Genomic DNA, 18659 nt, shown 5'->3' on the forward strand with positions numbered 1-18659 from the left:
TGGCAGCCGGTGCATCTGTCTACTGACCACCTGCTGTAGACATTATCACAGAGTCTGACCCCTGACAGGCCTGTTTCTGTGAGGTGTGTGTGAGAGAAATCTACCTCTGTCCAGTATCATAATATAATATAATAAATGTAATAATTATTGAATCTACTGACAGACTTAGTTTTATTTCAACAGTCGCCTGAGACTTTTTATTGTTGCATTTTTGTCTGTGTTTGAATGATTGAAGTTGAGTCATGTTAGTGAAAAAAAAAGAAAAAAAGAAAAACACTCAACCAAAAACTGCACATCCGTCTTCAGCGGAGAGGAAGTCTGAGCTAAAGTCAGGTGAGCTGCTTCCTGTGTCGCCTACAGTGCACTGTCATCTATTTCCTGCACTAACGGACGTGTACAATGTTTTTCCAGAGATGAGTGTTATGTTCCTTCCTGTTCGAAGTTTGATCACATCATAATGAAATTCAAGAGGGTTATTACTCTCTCCATGGCCAGAACAGAACCCTGAGAATAACTTTTATCGCTGATGTAATGGATTTAATATGAACAATTGTGTAATAGAATCTTCAGGCATTTGAGTGGCAGACAGAGGAAGTTCATTTTCTGATGCTTATTGAAATTCATCTTAGACCGATAAGTGTCAATAACATGATGCTCTCTTTTTTGTCTGGATGTGGGTACATTTTTCAAAAATAAATTATTGTAATTCATACATACAATGACATGAATACACTTTTTCTATAAAATGCATTTTTTTAGTTTCTACATTTAAAATTAATTTAGAATATTATTTTTTTATTTTTTTAGTAAAAAGATCAGGATGATACAACCACTCTTTTACAACCACTGTTTTTGTTTTAGATCAGGGGTGTCCAAACTCAGCCCTGGAGTGGCACTGTCCTGCTGAGTTTAGCTCCAACTTGCCTCAACACACCTGCCAGGAAGTTTCTAGTAAGCCTAGTAAGACCTTGATTAGCTGGTTCAGGTGTGTTTAAGTGGGGTTGGAGCTAAACTTTGCAGGACAGTGTTGCTCCATGAGCAGGATTAGACATCCCAGTTTTTGTGTTATTTTAGTATATACAACCCAAAGTTGAAACTCAAGGAAGGAGGAGGCGGGAACCGGCGCACACTGCCGTAAATAAACATAACAAATGTAACTTGGTCCAAACATAACTTGGTCCTCACCTCCTCTTATCCTTCCTGGGTTCCTCCGTGGAACTCAAGACCGGTGTGTGGTGCCGGTGACGGTGTAGCTCATTAACGTTCGTCCCACCGGCCTCACTCCACTCCCATGGCTCTTGGCCACACCCTGCTTCTCGCCACATACAAAAAGCGAACAAAGAGTGATCCCTTTATCTTTTTACCCATGGTCCCTTGCCTATTGATTCCTAACCTACACCTGTACTGCTAGTGACAATGTAAATTCCACCCATGTATTTTAAAATAGATTTTTACTTTTCTTTATCATGGACATTCTTGTTTGTCATATTCCAAAACTCAAACAAAAAGGAAAAAACGGTAACCTTGCCTATAATAGATCTACATCAATTGAAGGACGTCCTGAGTAATGTAACCACCATGAAGAATAACAGCTCAAAGCAACCCCAATGAATGGGTAGAGCAGGGCTGAGGCCCAGAGATGAAAGCGCGTGTGGGCACACACACTCGTACACACACATAATGAAGGCTGGCATTGCGATGGGCGTTCCCAGTGAGGGCGGTTTGACTGAGAAGATCCTGAAAATGGACAGTGGAAAGGACTGTGTTTGGTCTTGGTCTGTGATGATGATGGGGGGATGGTTGGTGAAAGACCAGATACAGCTGGGCGTTAGTGCGGAGCAAGGGACAGCTGGCTTTGTGTATGTGTCTGTGTGTGTGTGTGTTAAGCACAGTGTCTCTTTGTTCCCCTCCCCATCCGCCTGGCACCGACCGGATCATTTAAGACCACAGCCGTTCATTGGCACCTCAGGTTCAGGAACAGCCTGGCGACTCTACAGAACGGCTGCACGCTACGGGGAAGATGCTTTGAAGGTTAGAAGGCCCAGCAGACAATAATCTATGCCAGCACTCCCACAGCCTACATTGTTTCCATAGCACGCTATTATTGCCCAAATTACAGTGTTTGGGATAATTATATATATATATATATATATATATATATATATATATATATATATATATATATATATGAATGATAATCCTTAGTTTGGAAGCTTAATCTTTACTGCCGCTGAATGATAGTTATTCGGGTTTGAGATCTTTAGAAAATCCAGCCTGTCATGGCTCAGTGCAGGTTAAGACATTGCTTTTGACCCTGAAACACTTTGTTTGTGTAACTTGGAGGGTTTATTTTCATTGCTCTCGAGTATATTTCTACCAGTGGTGGGATATTAGCGGAAAATTTCTCTCAAATTGTTGGGTAAAGCCATGTAGTTTTGTGCTGGGGATTACAGAGCGCGTCTCGTTTCTCGAAAAGACTTTCTGTACTTGTACTTAAATGGACCGTATATTTGAACCAGATCCTTGAAGTGGGGCGCGTAAAAATAGCATCAAATCAATCACGGAATGTTCTAGGTTCTTGCAGGTCTCAATTCAGGATAAATTAACCCATCAGGGATTGTGGTTACATGTTGCTCTATATTTTCAGTACGTAAGAACTAGAATCGCTGGTCTAAAATGGGTAGACCCGTAACCTCTTACACTGAGTTTAATATGTAATTTACTTTGTCATAGTGGCCTTGTTGGGTTTGCAGACTTATCCCTGCTAGATGTGCATGTGTGTTATTAGTGGGGCTTGCTAAGGCAATAATCACTATCCACTTTTCCCCTGTTGGACCAGAGCGTTCCGGGCGGGGCCAGTAGCCTCGGACCTCGAGCCACAAAAACCAAAATCAAGCTGCGTTTCCACTGGCGGACCAGTTGCCCCGCAGTAAAACACGCCCTTAACACTTAATCACGCCTTCATAGAACAACGTCACACAACCCCACTGTTTCACCAGCACAAGGAAGCTAGCGGAAAACTAACAAAGTGCACATCCAACATACTGAATCAAACCGCATAATATTATTTTACATATTTTACATAGAACATGCATACTTATTCAGTCGTGCCAGCTTTCAATGATTTGTGTTCACAGCAATGCACAAAAAAACTAAGTCAAAAGGCTTAAACATATAGAAAAGTACTATTACAATATCATATTTCATGTCACATTTCTTAAGAAAGAATATGCATTTCTATTAATTTTCCAGGAAATGATGCGATCTGAGGATGTTTGAGCGATCTCTCCTATCTCACTATACTGTTATCCCTTCAGTCAGAGCAATAGAGTGATACGAGTTAACCGGAGTATACATATTTTTGGGAGAAAGTAAATGAGTGTTGTCATTCAGACTAGATCATGGTATGCTGATGAATCAGACTGCAGATGTCAAGTATGCATACTTGCAGACCCCTCCAGCAGAGAGCCTGGGAACCCCCACATCATTAGCAAACTGACGGATGTCATTAATCTTTACGTCGTGTGATGGTTGCTCATGTTATGATACTGTGTGAAATGGAGCTGGTCCAGCTGCTGTTTATTTTCCATGTTGTCTGTGACTCCTGCTGTTATCCATGTCCTGAATTCACCGGTCGTCTGGTACATTACGCTGACTGCTCATAGCAGAATTCTCGTCATTCTCTGAGCAGAATAATCTAGAGCTGTTAAAGGTGCTCTAAGCGATGTTGGGTGACGTCACTTCTTGTTGATGTTCAAAGTATTGTCAAACAAAACGGAGGCTAGCTCGACCCTCCCTCCTCCCCTCCCTTCCGTGCTTCCTGAAACAGACATGAACCATTTAGAAAAACCAAACTGGATTTCCCCACCTGTCCAGCAAAAACAGAGCCACCAGAATTTCGGATTGGAAGCCCTTCTGCCGGCGGAGTTCTCGTCACCTTTTGAACGCTCTTTCGATGTAAATTCTGGACTTTGCACGTTCCTTCTCCTTTTCCCTATTCTTTGTTATTTGTTCATCGGAACGTCGTCTCTTTGGTCGTGTGTCGGCCATATCAAAATTCTCAAGAATATAACATTTTAACGTTAGTCGTTGTCTAGGACATCTCTCCTCTAGCTAACTTCCCTCTTCATGCTTCTCTCTCCTCCACTCCCCACACCCCCCTTCATGTGCACGTGCACTAACCACCCCCAACCCCCACCCCCACCCCCAAATCATTCTTTTCGGTTATTGGCTAGAACACTGTTTGTCGTGTCGTGGTCCAGGCTGGGCCAGTTTGTTTTTCTTGCCGTTTGTGGAGCCTGGGCTGTCTACAGAGATCGCGTTTTTTTTTACAGCGTGTTCAGGGGACAGGCAGCTAGCGGATTGTGAGGAGATGTTTGCTGTATGTGACAAAAAATGTTTTGGCCTAAAAAAACATGTGACATCGCTTAGAGCACCTTTAAGAGATGCGTCCTTCTCAGGTGTGAATCTCTGAATTCCTGCTCTGATGCATTATATATACACTTTCCCGTATCCCAGATTAATATACAGAGATTGTAGTTTTCGTCATGAAACGAAAGTAGCGAGAGATCTTTTTTTCCATATTGTGTTGTACATCCGTGTGAAACTTTTGGGAACGGAATATAAAATTTTGGCGTTTTTGCCTTTTTTTTCCGATTTTTAATATAGTATAGAGTAGACCGGAAGCGAAGTGAGAGAAAGAGAGGGGGACTGGATCGGGAGCTGTCATGCTACATACCCAGTTGCCCTATCGGCTTCAACCGTTAGCAAATTTAAAGGTTGGAAACATCATGGAAAATCATAGGAATTCATTGGTGGATTTTTTTTTATTTATTTTTTTACTTTGTTTATTAATGCTAATAGCAGAAGAATCGCACGTTTTTTACACAAAAGTTTGTGTTTGTAGAAGACTGGATTAGCCTAGTTTCTGGTGTTGTGATTTTCTTATAATAGTGAGGCAAGGTGTTTCTTATAATAGTGTAGCTCTAGCATTGTGTTTGCTCAGTCCTTTTCATCGACATGCTACACAGTACACACACAGTCTTTAAAATCATTTGTACAGAATGTTCAAGTTCATGTTGAAACCTGTCCAAATAATATCATCTTTTGTCCCGATTTTAGACTGGGTTTGTCCTCAACTGTCACTCTCATTGTGCAGATACTCAAGATGATCAAAGAATCATGACCAAACTGTTTGTAATGTTTCACTCATTCCAAGAGAGAAGAACGGCTGTGCTTATCTACGGCTGGCATGATGCATAATTGTCAGGTGTTTTTCTGTCAATTTTTTATTATTTTTTTGTTATTTTTATGAGTGGGAATTTGGAAGAAGGGATTTATGATCTCAACAGATGAGAATAGAGAGTTTTTGACATGACCCACCTCGACAGACACAAATAGAGCCATGATGATGGTGGATCCATCCTCACATTTATTTATGTGTCAGGGGAAACAAGTTCTTCCACTTCCCTTTTCTTTTGACTTGGAAACAAGTCTTTTGTTTTACTTCCACAATTGCTTAATCTCAGATATTGTGTTTTGGATGCCTGTTCTGGAAACTGTCCAAATGCATCGCAGATGCTAAGATACTATTACTAATTCTGTTGGGATTTAAACAAACCCTTAACCCTGAGGAATAAACTTTCATGTGTAACTTATCCCACACCGTTTGTGCGATATACATCAATGATGCCTTAGATTTAGGGGTAAGCTGAATAGTCCCAGTAAAAAATAAATAAATAAATTACATTTTCAAGTTGCTATGTGGTTTCTAGGGCGTACTATTTAATTGTTTATAGGTACCATGGCACTTTTGGCATTGTAATTTTTTATTAATATAAAATAATTATATGTAATGTAATCTAGTATAATACTATTGTTCAAAAGTTTGGGGTCGCTTATAAGTCATGCTCACCAAGGCTGCGTTTATTTGACCAAAATACAGTAAAAATAGTAATATTGTAAAATATTATTACAATTTAAAATAACTCTAAAATAAAACGTTATGTATTCCTGTGACGTCAAAGCTGAATTTTCAGCAGCCATTACTCCAGTCTTCAGTGTCACGTGATCCTTCAGAAATGATTCTAATATGCTGATTTGCTACATAACATAACATAACATAACATAACATAACATAACATAACATAACATAACATAACATAACATAACATAACATAACATAACATAACATAACATAACAAATGTCATGGTTGCACCATTACACATGTTGGTATTTAGTTTTAGAAGCATTGTTAAACAAGCTCTCCTTTACTCTGATTATCTAATGCTTGTTGTTCATTGAAGAGCATGTTTCATAACCCACGTGTTTGTGTAATTCAGCAGTTTATATATATAAATATAGCGCTCTCACTATTTCTGAAAGAACAGTTTATGAACAATGCCGCCCACTCCGTCCCACTCTATGGTAAGTGCTCCTGAGGGCAGCGCATCGCCTGCGTTTAACATTCATCAGTGGTTGTAACAGTTAGACTCTGCTGCTGCTAAATAAAGGTTTTGTGCTTATCCCTGGAGAGTCCCACACCTCTTCCATCTCCTCGGCCTGAGGCCATCTTTATGTGAGAGACTATACAAATGAACATGGTTCCCATGGTTTCCCAAACAGGGTCTATCTATCAGGGCTGGTGTCAAACGGTCAGAGACTGCCATTGTGTGATGCTTACAACAGCCAGGGGTCAGCGGCACATTTTCAGCATGGATTCGCCCATGGGCTGTTCCTCTTTCTGAGAAGAGAACTCATTCATGAGACATGTTCATTGATTGTATTCCATTAGCTCTTCCCCATTTAAGTGATCATTTTAAAGTTTTGTTTAGTTTCCTTTTTACTCATGTATTAAAGCTTTCATTGCTTTTATGTACTTTGTTTACATGTTCATGAATGATTTTCATGAGTAGATTAAGTACAAAAAAAGTTTACAATGCGATATTTGAAGGAATTTGATTATAGTTATTATTTATAAAGATTAATATTGCAAACAATAAGAAATGGACAATGAGTATGTGGTGAGAGGAATAAAAATTTAGTGGTGCTAACTTTTTACAGAATTTTAGGTAGGCCTATTAATCAAAACAAACCATTTTTTTTTAATTTGTTGACATCAAGATACATTTATGATCATATATTTGTGTGTGTGTGTGTGATAAATATTAATATTAATTATTCTAAAGATAAATTAATTTGTATAATTAACTCTTTCCCCTCCATCATTAGGGGCTTTCACACCGGAGGAACCTTTTCATAGTTCCTAGAACTAATGGCGGAAGTACGCGCTTTTTGACGTGTTCACACCACAGGAACTGAGAACGATTTTAGCTCTAGGAAAGCCTTTTTTTGGGGGACTAAATTAGCTTCTAGGGTCTAACCCAGCAGCACAATAGGAACTACCAGATTGGTCGAATGCACGTGAAACACCAGCACCCGCCATTTTTAAAAAGCCATGTACGCACAGTTTATAGTCTATATATTTACTCCATGAACTAACTCTATGAACATGGAAAACGGTGATAAATAGACCTATCAACCTTTACGCTAAGGAGAAAGTCAAATGCAACTTTGAGGGGACCAAGCGAAACATGATTATGTATTTCTGCTAAGCTAGCGACATTGGACATCAACCACATGGCAAACTCTAATACTTTTTCATATACGGTCTACTTTCTTTGTATAACAGCTCTATCTAATAACGTAGACAGGACTGTTAAACAGATCGTAAACTAATGAAGATGGAGAACGGTGTGCTCAGGCTCTGGCGTTCTCAGCACCGTCAAAATAAATGTCACAACAACAAGCGCAGCTTACGTCACTTCAGAATTTATACTGGTGGTGCGAATGCAACAAGGAAAATGGCCCTAGGGGAACATTTCGTTTTCGGGGAACCACCCTGGTGTGAAAGGGACTATTTATGACACAATGGTTCCTCGCCATTGACAAGTTTTTCTGGCAATCCGCATTTTCACTGTTATATGGTAGGAGGCGCTGTTACGGATTTTCTGAAATAGTACAGAATCCCCAGATCCAAAAACAAGCAAAGTAGAAAATCTGTGTAAATCAGGGCTGTGTTCGAAATCACCCCCTATTCCCTACATTAGTTCTCTAATATACTTCACTTGAAGAAGGGAATAAAAACGAGTGAGTGAATTCGGACACTGAGTCTGCCGGAAGAGCTGCTGCTTTTGCAGAGTTTTTGCTTGCTGTTTAAGAACTATTTGAAACTTAGCAAACTGTAGTAAGATGAAAAGTTATCTTGAGCTCTGTCATGGAAACTATGTATAAACCTTAATTAATCAATTTAATAATCAATTAAATAGGAATTTATACCTGTATGATATTATGTTGTACCCACATTGGACCAGCGGTTCGGTTGCGGGCACCATCTTCTGGTCAGACTCTGGGAATTCATCGGCTCGCGACTCTCACAGTGCATTATGGGTATTCTCTAGCCGTTGAGCGTACATGAGTTGTACACTCGTTATTGCGGTGCATTGTGGGATTGAATGAGTGCACTCGATAACGTCCACTATGATTTTGAACTCCACTACAAATGGCTCTCCCCTCAAATAGTGCCTGTTACGACCCTTCATGGTTTTAAAGTCTAGGAAGGTAGAAGGGGAACATTATGTCACCCGTCAACAATATTTACTATTAGAACACTGGAAAATGAATGAATTCAGGAAGCAGCAGAGCATTTGAACACATTTATTATGTGCAACTGGTCAAATGATCGCTCTCTATATATATATATATATATATATATATATATATATATATATATATATATAGATATAGATATATAGATATATATAGATATATATAGATAAAGAAACAATTAAAGTTGTTTACAATCAAAAGAAAGCAAACAAACCAGCAAATTATATTATCCCAAACCTGGGAGGGGAAAAGGGAATAACTGGACAGTGCCAACTCAAAAAAAAAAAGAATAAAACAAAAATAATCGTTCTATACCGTTTTAGACTAACCTAACTAATACAAAAGAAAAATGTAGAAAGGAAAAGTCTTCGACGTCCGAGACGTCGTATCCTTCCCTACTCTAACTACCAAACAAAAATACAACAAATGGCACATGCCCCTTAACCTAGTGTATTTAAACAGAAAATAAACATAAGTGCAATGTATGTCACGTGACATCTCTTACCTGTCCCTTTCCCTTTATCATTCCAAAAACACAGCGTTACCGCTCTCAAACATTAAGACAAGAAGAATAGGACGGCAAAACACACATAAACAGAGCTTGATAAATTCTCAACAAAAAAAAACAAGCAAAACCAAATCAAGCTTAACCGAAAAGAAATGCCAAGCGCACAAAGTCAAGTTCACAAACAAAAAGGGGGGGATTTCAGACACAGCCCAGAAAGAGCGGAAAGAAATTGTCGAAGACGACTGTACAAGCTTTGGAGTTGTTGATTGACGATGTATGTTTTGATAATCGTTCTGAATCGGATCCAGAAAAAGTCTTTGATTAAAATGTGATGTTCTCCGCCTTTTGTTTGAAATGTTTTTTTAAATAAATTTACCCACATTCAAGTGTTGATAAAAAATAATGAATGAAGCTAGAATGAAATGTTGTCGTTGTTTTTTTTTGTTAAAGCAGACTGTGTACAAAGTCATACAGCTAAATATTACGGGAGCCATGACATGACAAAAATGCTAAATAAAAATAAAATAAAATCCTGGCAGGGAAAGAGTGAAGTGCAAATATTAAAGTGCACAATAATTATAAAAAAAATTGAAAATTTGGATATATAGCTAGTACTGTATATATTGCAGGATACTGTTGTCACTCTGCTCCCACTACCCGGGTTCATACCTGTCATTATTTTTGCAATTCCGTTTATTGACACAAGAGGCACCGAAAACTGGCTGTGGTATTTGTGCACTTTGCTTCACTTGCAGTGAAATTTCCAGCCATCAGTATGAGATCCAAGTAGTGTTGGATGTTGAATTAATAACTGATGTTGCAATCCTGATGCAGAGCTTTTCCTCTTAAACTCTCTCTTAATCTCTCTGCTATGTCTGTTAGCCATCGATCAGATCCAAGAGCTGCACTGGCCAGGATCTTGTGGGGATGTTTGGGGAAATTGCTTGAATTTCTCTCATCCCATCCCATCATTACTAATTCATTTTAATTTAGCCAGAGAAACCAGTGTAATGAGGTGAGGGTTGATTTAAGAGTCCTTAAATGTTCCAGTTCACTTTGTGGGATGTGGTGTAGGGGGTGGGAGCTGGTCAACATGGTGATTTTTAGTGTTTGTGTGCATTGGCATGTGTGCACAAAGTGACTTACCAGAAGTGGTTCATGTTAGGGCACTAAGGCAATTCTTGTGGAAACTATAGTACACAAAATAATCACCTACAGTTTATTTGAATAATATCTATAGTTTGTCTAGTTGCTCATGATGACTTTACTTTTTGCAAAAAGTTTGACATTTTGGTTCAGTTTGAATCTGTATTTTTATTTTTTTCTAAAGTTTATTTTTAGTACTATTTTACATTGAACGGTAGGCTATAGTTTAATTCAATATAAACTATGGTTAAAAAGTTTGGGATCAGTAAGATGTATTATATTATATTATATTATATTATATTATATTATATTATATTATATTATATTATATTATATTATATTATATTATATTATATTATATTATATTATATTATATATTAATGAATACTTCTGTTCAGCAAAGACGTAAAAGTAAAGACATTTATAATGGTCTTTTTATTTTTTTTTTTTTTTTTTACTTTGTCCATCAAAGAATCCTGAAAACAAAACACGCATTGTAGTTTCCACAAATGTATTAAGCAGCACAATGTTTGTAACTAATAATTAGAAGAAACCAGCAAATCAGCATATATAATGATTTCTGAAGGATCATATGACACTGAAGACTGGAGTGATGATGCTGAAAATTCAGCTTTGCCATCACAGAAAAAAAGTAATTAAAAAATATATTCATTCAAAAATATATTTCATATTAATCAAGCGTAGCGTCAGTTCTGGCAGGACACATTAGTCAAGCTCGCATCAGCTGACTCTCAGCTGATCCACGTCTACCTATAGGAATACGACGCCTATCACTGTACACATACATAAGCTCCTTCAGTATTATCAGCAGCTATTGCGCTTCTCAGGAACAAATTACCCTTATCCATCCCCAGCTCCTCCTTGAATCAGAATAAATTCTTGAATTATGTTGTACTTAAAATCTTGATATCTGCATACATTCATGTTGGTTCTGTTCTATTTACCCTAAGGGGGGTTATTTCTGCTCTTATCCATGCTAGGCTGCTGGGAGTTCTTGCCCAGAACAGAACCATACCGCCAATCCAAACTGTATGCTAATTGTCAATCGTATTTGACGATAGTGGTCCTGACAGAATTACTGTTTTTATTGTATTTTTTTTATTATATAAATGCAGCCTTGGGGGGGCATAAGAGACTTCTTACAAAAACATTAAAAAAATCTTACCAACCCCAAACATTTTAATTGGTAGTGAATCTATTTTAAAATCTATCAGCTGATTATTAGAATTCAGTTTTTTTTGTTTTGGTTGCATAAAAAAAAAAAAAAATTGCAGTGTAATTGGGTTGCGAGAAAGACGTTTTTATTTGCAGGTAGATTTCTGGGTGTTTTCCTTTCTCTCAGTGTGGGAATGTGGTAACTGTGTCTCATGTATATTGACTGTCATGGGTCTGACCTGTTTAGAGAGTTTCACACTGGGTTGAGAAGTCTTTGAGCAGAAGGTCACACAGCCAGTGACTCTCCCCACCTCCATATCTGGGCTTGCGTCCACAAAGCCTTTTGTAGAGGCGAAAAGGTCTTTTTTTTTTAGATGCTCTAGTCTAGTCTTAGACCTGAAACAAGCCACTTCGCTTGACAATAAATGTCACCGTGACCAAACTCTCGGCTTACGCTGCATTATATTTAGACGTTAGTCATTCTCTCAGTGTTAACTCTAATATTCCAGGAAAGATTACTTATAACTACAGTTGGAAAATAGCATTATATCCTATTCACAGAATAATTTCATAGTGAGCTATTGGATTTCACATTGTTATTGGAATGGAAATGCAAAGAAGTAAAGTGAAGCTGCAAATTGATTTTCATGGTTTAAAAAGAGGGAAAAGGCATTAATGCGCATATCTTTTATAATCTTGCAGCATCTGTTACTGTCCTCTTTTAAAAGCTCTATTTCTCCATGTAGATTAAGGATGATTACAATTACTGCGGTAGTGTTTAGATGGGCGGCTGGGCTCTTTTCCCATCTGCACTGGTGCTTTTTAATTTGAATCTCTGTTGTATATCAAAAGATCTTTGAATGCTTCATTGATTTAATTGAAAAGTACTTTGCTATGCAGAATTTAGAAATGCATGCACAACACAACACAGGCATAAAAAAAAAAAAAAAGTGAGTTAAAGTTTGGAAGCAGCAAACCGGGTTAAATTACCAAAGTGAGATGAGCCTGAATAAATCCAGACCAAGTGTTTCCATGTGCAAAGGTGTTTGACAGCTCTGCTCATGAGTACCACCAGCCTGTGTCTGCTTTTGGCAAACTAACTCCCAAGGCTGGATTGGGTGACTTAATCAGGTTTGTCAGAGGCAGTACAGCGTGTAGGGGGTCTCTTTGCTCCTGGGGAGGGGTTTAGGTAGGAAGGGCTAATTGGAACACAGCGCATCATGCATGCATCTCCAAGGAGACAGCTGGCTCCTCGACCACCAAGACGGGAACATCGCTTCTAGGTCAATTGTGTTTGTTTCTCTAATCAGGAGACTTTTGATTTAAGGTGAGATGGGAAGTTTGTGTGCTTGTTTTTCACGGGTAACTATACATGGACTTGCGGACTATTTTTATGGTGCTTTTATTCATGACATTTTTGGAGCTTGACAGTATTGGGTTGTAATTTGCTTTTGTTGCGAAAGAGCAGCATGAACATTCCGGCAAAACCGTCAGTCATACAGGTTTAAACCAATAAGAAGGAGAGGAAATGATGCCTGAAGTTTCATCTTTAAAGTGTATTATTCTTTTACCAAACACTTTTGACAATCAAACAATTTGGCCAAAAGTAAATCATCCGTTTTTGGAGAGAAATGGTGGCGTTTAATTGGCTCTTCACCGATAGCACATTTTAACCCTGTCAGTGTCTACTTTGTGCAAGCATCTTAGATAAGCCAGAAGAGGTAAACATGTCGGCTGTGTGTGGACACTAGGGCTGCATCCGAAATCGCATACTTCCCTGCTATATAGTAGGTGAAAAACAGTATGTGACAAAAGGTCCAAAGTACACAAAATGACCTACTACTCCGGGGAGATTCTGAAGTGTGCATACGAAGGACACTTTACTATCCCATAAGGCCACTGGAAAGGATTTGTGAATGGCAGTGATGCGACGTAATTGGTGCTGGTAGGTCACATGATAATGACAACATGGCGAATGTAGTACTTTCAGATTACATTCATACTACACACATTCATACTATATAGAACATACTTTTTAGGGGTAGTGAAGTAATTAATTATAAAAAATAAGTACCTACTAAAGAAAGTATGCAATTTTTGGACGCAGCCTAGGGCTGGGTTGATGATATAATTTCTTGTATTGGTATTCATTTTGATGAACCAAGATCTTTTAGTCGAATTTGTTTTCGGTTGATGCGTGAACAACTTCTCTAAACATTACTTGTAGCACGCCTGCCACCCAATAATCAATTAAGCTTTATATTTTGTTCATTTTGATATGAAACAAAGTCTGAGCTTTCAAATTCTGTAAATTGTTCAATTTTGTCGCTCTTTAATGTGGTCAGAGCCAGTCATTGTCCATAACTTGTTAGTTTACAAGAAACGATGTCTCTAGAAAAGAGCATTTTGCTAAATATTTGCAATATATTACATTTTCATTATTTAATTGGAGTAGGAACATAATTATATAATTAAAAAAGTTGATATAAAAACATATGTGCAAATGTAAATGCTCGTTTTCGGCTGAATGAAACTTTGATTTCAGTTTTGTTGCATCATTACACTTTTAATAGGGAACATCTGAACACTTTGCACATTGTATTGAAAGTGGAGCTGCCATTCATTTATCACAGTAAAGGCCCCAAGAGGACACTGTTTAATTTTAGATGTGCTCATTTTCTGGAAAAATGTGTGGCTCTCTTTCTTCCTCCTCATTTGTCTCTCTCTCTCTCTCTAGCTGGTCTCAAAGACCCTGACCAATTTTACCAGTCAGTCTAAACAGCGATGGTTTGATGTACCCGACCACGCATGAATCTAGGCCAGACCCAGCATTTTTCATTGACCAGCTCTCCACTGATCTCTATTCATAGCTTGAGGGAACCCAGTGCCACTTCAACAGCTGTGAGAGCAGGGCCGGCCGGCCCTTAGGAGCCCACAATGGGTGGAACCGACATATGCTCCTTCTCGTTCACTAACATGAGCCAGTTTAGCCATCCTGAAGCTTTAATGGGAAACGAGATGTTAAGCAGTTCTTGAGTTTGCCACCCAGCTGCTGCTATTGCATCAGAAACAACAGAGCATGCTCCTTGAAATATGGTGAGAGGATGAGCAGATACGGGAAATGAGAGTAGCCGGCCCATGCTGTAATCAGCAGCCTTTGTGCTCGTTTCCTTTTTTAATCCTTTAAAATGTGCCATTGTGATAATTAGCACACTGATCATTAGAGCTATTTGTGAGTTGCACCAGGCATCAGTTTCCGGGAATGTCACTCTGCCCATGCAGCCAGTCATAATCTGAGCATGTTATTTTTCCACTTGATGGGTTGTTTTTTAATTTTGTTACCATGGCACTATGAGTCAGTGACAGTCGTGTCAACTTTGTTTATGTGGGCCGCACATGCATCACAGGGGGATCATTTGAAAAGACAAAGAAATTTCACACAGAAGTGGATTGCTTTGACACATTATTTGTACTCATCAAGATGCAGAAGTGTTTATTGAATGCCCAGCTGAGTTATTTGATATTACTGATATTATTTGTAATATTTTATTTTATTTTTTAATATTTTGTGTATATATATTTTTTTAAATAACCATATATATATATATATATATATATATATATATATACACAAAATATTAAAAATAAAATAAAATATTACAAATAATAATATTTTATTTTATTTTTAATATTTTGTGTATATATATATATATTTTTAAATAACCATATATATATATACACAAAATATTAAAAATAAAATAAAATATTACAAATAATATCAAATAACTCAGCTGGGCATTCAATAAACACTTCTGCATCTTGATGAGTACAAATAATGTGTCAAAGCAATCCACTTCTGTGTGAAATTTCTTTGTCTTTTCAAATGATTTGTCCCGTGAAAGTCGTTACTGTACAAAAACATCATAATAGTAGAAAAATAGGTTTCATAATCTTAACGTAAAGTATCATTTCTTTCTTTTTTTTTTTATATATATATAATTTTTTTTTAATAGAATTTTTTTTTTTATATATAATTATTATTTATTTTTTTAGGACCAGATTTCCACTTATTCTCATTACTGTAATGCAGAAAAAAAGAATATATATATATATATATATATATTTATATTTATATTTATAATCATGGTTTTAATCAGTATTCAGAAATCAAGCTAGTTTTATTCTGGAAAAAAGTTGGGTCAGGATGATTTTCATTACTGTATTAAAGGAATTTGTCTCAAAAATCTTTATAACAGTAATGAGAATTATGAATGAAAATTTGTCCCGTGAAAGTCGTTACTGTACAAAAACACCATAATAGTAGAAAAATAGGTTTCATAATCTTAACGTAAAGTATAATTTCTTTCATTTTCTTTTACACACATATGTATCATAAAAACTACTTCCTATCACCTAATGACCACACAGCTTTATTTTGACAGATTATTTGTCTTCTAAACACATGCACCAAATCATCGCTTTATCTCAAGCAATCAGTGCGTCTCCATATTTCCTGTTATTGTCCGACATGTTCAGATAAGCCGAGCCAGGACCCGTGTGGTCTGTTTCCTCCTCACGTCTTCAGTTGTGTTGCGTCTTTGAAATTTGCCGCCTTTTTGTGCAACTGTGGCCCAGCAGTTTCCTCTTCTCATGATGAACGCCTACTTCCTCCGTCTCTTTCACCTCTTTTTCTTTATCTCTCTGTCTTTCTCGCTGGTTAAGACAAAGTTTGTGTAAAGTCGTGCGATAAATACGGGCACAGTCTTTATTTTGAAGTCTTTTGTTTAATTATGCATCTCTGTGCGGAGACAGCATACTGTACTGCTGAAGAATAATCGGCTTAAAGAGCTGGAAACATTGACTTGTTCGACCAGCTTCTAGTTGCGGGGGTTTCCGGGTAAGTTTCTTTATGCTTTCGGATGAATCCGGGCCGCTTAGGGTGTGGCTTTGTCCACTGGGGTCAGCTCTGCGACCCCCCTAATATATCTTTACAGGTCTATGTGTGAACCAGGCTGCATTTTTCTTTTTGAAAATCTAAATGCAGTGTTGAAACTTTTCGTTTGGTCTGTTTGCTTCTTTGAGATGTCTCCATCTAGCAGACAAGGCAATTGGCCGGCTTAGACTTTCAGAATGTGCTTTTAAATTATATTCATATTTGATTTGAGATGTTTTTGACCTGTTGAGTGGCATTATCCACACTGTACTGCACTGTGTATACTAAATGCATTCATATTTTTAGTACAAACATATCTATTTTTTTTTTTTTTGTGGGTGAATGTTTGTATTAACATTATAACTTGAATCATTACAATTTCACTTGGGTAATTTTGTACTAGGAAGTGTAGTTTCCTTAGGTACTAGTGAGATTCAAATGCGAGGAGTTGGAGATGTGGAAACTGTTGCTTAGCTGTGACAGGATATCCTGGTTACTGAATGAGACTTAGAGGACCTGTTAGAGGACTTGTTTTTGACACTATAGACTCGTCTGCTGCGGCTCAAACTGAAAGAAAAGAGCACAGAATCTGTCTACACTAAAACTAAATATTTCCCTTTTTAACAGATCATTGTTAGTATTTAGGAGAGGAAACGGTTAGTTTGTGTAAAGTGTTTGATTGTAACATAAAATGCCTGTTTTATGTCAAAACATCATTCTTGGCTGATGTTCATCTCTCATTGTTTCCCAAACAGAGATTATACTATGAAAAAAGCACCTTTGTACTACCATATTGTTTTAGACATTGAATTATGGAATAACCATGGTTTTGGGCATGATTATGGTAATCATTCAAGTACCATGGTGTCAAAGTATCATTTTATTACCATGTAATACCATCACTGTAGTATTTTTGTAAGGGCATGTATTGGAAAAAAAAAAAAACTCTTCAAACTTTTCTTGTCTTAAATTGTACAAATCCCTCTCTAAGGCATTATTTAGACAGGCAGCAAAAACAACTCACATTTTCTTTAAAAAATATATACTTTTAGATGTACTTTAATACTTTTAGTATAAAAAAAAAAATGAAATCCAGTGATTAAAAATCCATGATGTGAATTCTGAATTAGTTTTCATTCATTGTTGTTGTTGTTGTTGTTATTATTATTAATATAATATTAAAATAATTATTTATTTATTCATTCATTTATTATTATTATTATTATTATTATTGCTGCTGCTACTACTACTACTACTACTACTACTACTACTACCAATAACAATTATTATAATCATTATAATCATTATAATTATTATAATTATATTATTATTAGTTATTACTACTACTACTACTACTACTACTACTACTACTACTACTACTACTAACAATTATTATAATCATTATAAACATTATAATCATTATAATTATATTATTATTAGTTATTACTACTACTACTACTACTACTACTAACAATTATTATAATCATTATAAACATTATAATCATTATAATTATATTATTATTATTATTATTACTACTACTACTACTACTACTACTACTACTACTACTAACAATTATTATAATCATTATAATTATATTATTATTATTATTAGTTATTACTACTACTACTACTACTACTACTACTACTACTACTAGTAACAATTATTATAATCATTATAAACATTATAATTATATTAATAATATAGCCAAATTCTTTATTTGATTTAATTTAATTTTGTATCTCAAGTCTGAATGGTCAGATCTGAGTAGTTTTGGTCTTTCAGGATATGACACGTATGTAACACAATGTGTGCAGTGTTGTCTGAAGCTGTGTCTGAATACACTCATTTTCACTCACACTTTCCTCATTTGAATAGTGAACGAGCCAGTGGTTTCGCACAATACATGCACGAATTCATGTGTAAAATGTCTATTGCGTATGTTCGTCATACTCTTGTGAGTTCAGCGCTGAGGGGAAGTGTCATGTTAGACGTGAGCAGAGTTCAAGTCTGCGATTTTCCCATTTTCTCCTTCCACACTGACATCTCCACTCCACTCAGAATGTCTCTTGGCACCATGCTGATATTTACATCATTACTATAGCAACCAATGGAAATACACCAGATATTAACTATGTATAGGCTATGTGTCTCAAAACGGGACGTGTCTTAGACTGAACCCACAGTTTTGTCTCTTCAGTCTCCACAAAGGATTTGTAGCAACATGGCA

General features: G+C 36.8%; 1 protein-coding gene across 3 annotated transcripts in view; it reads left to right on the forward strand.

Annotated features, from left to right (window-relative positions):
* elmo1 (engulfment and cell motility 1 (ced-12 homolog, C. elegans)) overlaps positions 1-18659 on the forward strand; it is an 87698-nt gene that overhangs the window by 10440 nt on the left and 58599 nt on the right. For 2 of the 3 annotated variants that reach the window (XM_082187062.1, XM_082187064.1), the window contains exon 1: positions 16152-16395. The exons of the other annotated variant lie outside the window; for it this stretch is intronic. The gene's annotated coding sequence lies outside the window, so the exon portion shown is untranslated. Of the gene's footprint in view, positions 1-16151; positions 16396-18659 lie in introns of those variants that run through there. 3 annotated transcript variants of the gene reach the window in all.

This window comes from Leuciscus leuciscus (genome assembly GCF_965113295.1).
Source record: "Leuciscus leuciscus genome assembly, chromosome: 12".
NCBI lineage: Eukaryota > Metazoa > Chordata > Actinopteri > Cypriniformes > Leuciscidae > Leuciscus > Leuciscus leuciscus.